Consider the following 3,794-nt stretch of genomic DNA (forward strand, 5'->3'; position numbering starts at 1 on the left):
TTAAACTAAAGAGTTTTAATCACCCATTTCCCATGGTTGAAGAATAATTCCCCTAATATGAACAAGCAAATGAACCTACTTATTTTTATAAATTCCTAAATGAAATGCAATTGTAAATGATATGATTAACACATATAGAGGGTAGGGGGTATAGGATAATATAATAAGGAATATCATACAAATGAGAAAAGATCCTAAAAATAAAAAATATGCATGAAAATTTAATGAATATCACACAAAAATGAATCTAACGCACGAATGATCTAAGGGTCTAGCATTGGACTAATCCATTTCTAAAAATCCTTACTAGCGTTGGACTAACAAGTAAGCGGAGGGGGAAAAGCTACAACTAGCATTGGACTAGTGTGGTGACGTCATGCATTTTTAATACATAGTAAGATAAGTAGGCATAAATTAAAACAAATAAACACATAAGAGCACGTAGCACGTAACACATAAGCATAATATTTAGATGCAAAAATCCTAAGGAAAGCGGGTAAGGCACGTAACACATAAGCCACATAAACACACAACCTACCTATTATATCGGGGAGTGCCTAACTACAATCTAAAAGGGGAAATAAAATAAAACAAATCTAATTATCCTATCTATTACATTTTTGAGGTATTTAAATGCCTCTCAAATAATTATAAAATTAACTAAACAAACATAAGAAAATTTAAATGAACATTCAAATCAAATAAACAAAGCATATAAAAATATATAAACACATAGGAACACGTAGGAGCACATAGGAGCACGTAATTGACATTGAAATAATAATAGGGGTACCTCCCTTTTGAAGTGGTGACTAAATAGGGTCAAATTGCCCTATTTATACTCAAAATGAACAAAAGAATCATGGCACCAATTTAATTAAAAATAATAATAATGATAAAAAATACTAAATTAACCTTAACATGTCAAATGTAAAGAAATTTAAGAACATCTAAAATTACAAGTTAAATATACTCAAAAGTAACATAATTAGCTATTAAAGCAAAGAAAAAATTATAATAAAGAGAGTCAAAATTCACCAGGGACTAAATTGCAAAAATTGAAAGACTTTTGGGGTTAAAAAATATTTTTCTAAAGTTTAGGGGCCAAAATTAAATGAAAGATAAAGTTCAGGGACCAAAGTGTAATTAACTTAACGACCTATGTGAAAGGGATTTAAAATATTCTGGGCCTCAGCAAAACTACTCCAAAGATGAGGAGTTAAAGTGCAAATTCAGTAGCAGATCTTCTTAAGAAAACAGGCCACTGGGCCATTCTCTATTTTTTTTCGGGCCAAAGGCCACCCGGCCCAAACGAAAGTTCAAGTCAAAATACCCAGGTTAGCCCGTCTTGTTGTTACTCAAGCCCGACTAAAAAAAATACATGGGCTCCAACCTCCTAGCCCAACCGAAACCCAAAAGAAATAAACAAAGATCCATTCCCAAAAACCCAACCAAAACAACCACTAGCCTAACAGAATAAAAAAAAACATTAGCCCAACCATTTCTTTTTCTTCTCTTTCTTTTCTTTTCTTTCTTCTTCTTCCTCCACTTCCCATCCGTTTCTTTTTCTTCTTCTTTGGCCAACTGAAGAAGCCTCAGCTGGTGGCCATGGCAGCTGCTGGCGCCGCTGGCCACCGGCGACTTTTCCGGTCGCCAAAATTTCTCAATATACACCTCCCCACTCCATTTTTCGCGTAGATTCCATTTTCGAAGTTAGTTTTTACAAAAGATGACCCAAAAGTGGTCAAATGGCCAAAGAACAGCCGCGGTTTTTATTTTTTCAAATCACCCTATCTTTCACCAAAATTATAAAAATTATACCATAACACTCCTTACAACTTATACAATATTACTATGACTTTAATTTGACAAGAAAACAACATAAAGAGACTAGAATAAAGCAAAATAGCCCCTAAAATTCCTTTTTTTTTATTTTGGCATTTTCACAAACACTTGACATGCATTCATGGGCCCATTTCTTTTTTCTTAGTTCTGTGCATGACTTGTCCCAAAAACTCAGCAACCCAACAACCAAGGAAACTAGCAAAAGCAAAAGAAAATTAGACGCTGAAACATGGATGTAATATGATAAAAAAAATCGAAAAATACCTCAATGTAGGTAGTAGTCCCTTGGCCAAGACATTTGATACAATTTCCAAGCCTTGAGCGTATCTTCCTGGCTCCCCTTTTTTTTGTTCTTTTTCCAATTGAGAGCTAAGAGAGAGCTGAGAGTTTGGTCTGGAGTTGAGGAGCAAATCTGCTAGTTTTTCTTGGGAAGAAAAAGAGAGGACCGAGAGATGGAATTGAGAGTGAAGTTTTTTTTTTCTTGTTGTGGCTTGTCTGTTGGGAACCAACGAAAGGGCCGAGAGTCACTTGGGAGAAGGAAGAGTGTTTTGCTTCTCTTTTTTTTTGTGTGTTTTTGTCTGACCTGTGAGGGAGAGAGCCGAGAGATTGAGAGTTCAGCCCAAAAAGGTGGAGTGTTTTCTTCTTCTTCTCCCCTTGAGGGAGAGAGCCGAAAAAGTGTATTTTTAGCCCAAAAGTGGAGTTTGTGTGTAGGATTTTCCAAAATGATGATTTCTCAACCAATGAAAGAAAAAGTCTATGGCAATTGAGTGTGAAATGGGTTAATAGTTGTTTTGGTAGGGAAAATGATTATGATGATTTTTTATTTTCTCTTTTTTTTGTGTTGTTTTGTTTTTTGTTTTTTTAAACAAACTTGTAGAAATAAGAAAAATGCACATTAAAATGTAAAAAATTAAATAAATTACTAAATAGAAAAAATTCAAGAAAACATTAAAATTTTGACAAAATTTTGATGTCTACAGATGGTGTATGTCGGGTTCGAGATGCAAAGTTGGGCTTAATTGCTCAAGTTAAGATGACGGCAAATCGTATGTTTCCACTCTATTTGCAGAACTTGACTCATTCATGTTTCTCAACAAAATCGAAAGATATGGCATGGTTATGGCATTTTCGTTATGGACACTTGAATTTTGGTGGATTGAAGACTTTGCAGCAAAAAAATATGGTGGCTGGTCTACCTCAAATCACAACTCCTTCAGAAGTTTGTGAAGAGTGTGTTGTTGACAAACAACATCGGGATAGCTTTCCAAAAGGAAAATCGTGGAGAGCAAAGGACATATTGGAGCTGGTTCACTCTGATTTATGCGGACCCATAAATCCGCCATCTAATGGTGGAAAACGTTATTTTATGATGTTTATTGATGATTATAGTCGAAAAACTTAGGTCTATTTTTTGCAGGAAAAATCTAAAGCATTTTCAACTCTCAAAAAATTTATGACTCTTGTCGAAAAAGAAGCAGACAAGTCCATTAAATTTTTTCGCAGTGATTGTGGTGGAGAATATAACTCACAAGAATTTATAAATTTTTGTGAAGAGCATGGAATTCAAAAGCAGCTTACAGCAGCTTATACGCCACAGCAGAATGGTGTTTCAGAAAGGAAGAATCGTACAATATTGAACATGGTAAGGAGCATCTTGACAAGAAGTGGTATTCCAAAAAGTATATGGCCTGAAGCTGTCAACTAGAGTATTCATATATTGAACAGAAGTCCCACACTTACTGTTAAAAATATGATGCCTGAGAAAGCATGGAACGGACGAAAACCAACAGTGGATCACTTCAGAATTTTTCGATGCATTGCATATGCTCATATTCCAGACCAAAAGAAGATAAAACTAGATAATAAGGGAGATAAATGCATTTTTCTTGGTGTTAGTGATCAGTCAAAAGCCTATAAGCTTTATAATCCTATCACTAAGAAAATTGTCA

Source organism: Coffea eugenioides, chromosome 2 (assembly GCF_003713205.1).
Source record: "Coffea eugenioides isolate CCC68of chromosome 2, Ceug_1.0, whole genome shotgun sequence".
NCBI lineage: Eukaryota > Viridiplantae > Streptophyta > Magnoliopsida > Gentianales > Rubiaceae > Coffea > Coffea eugenioides.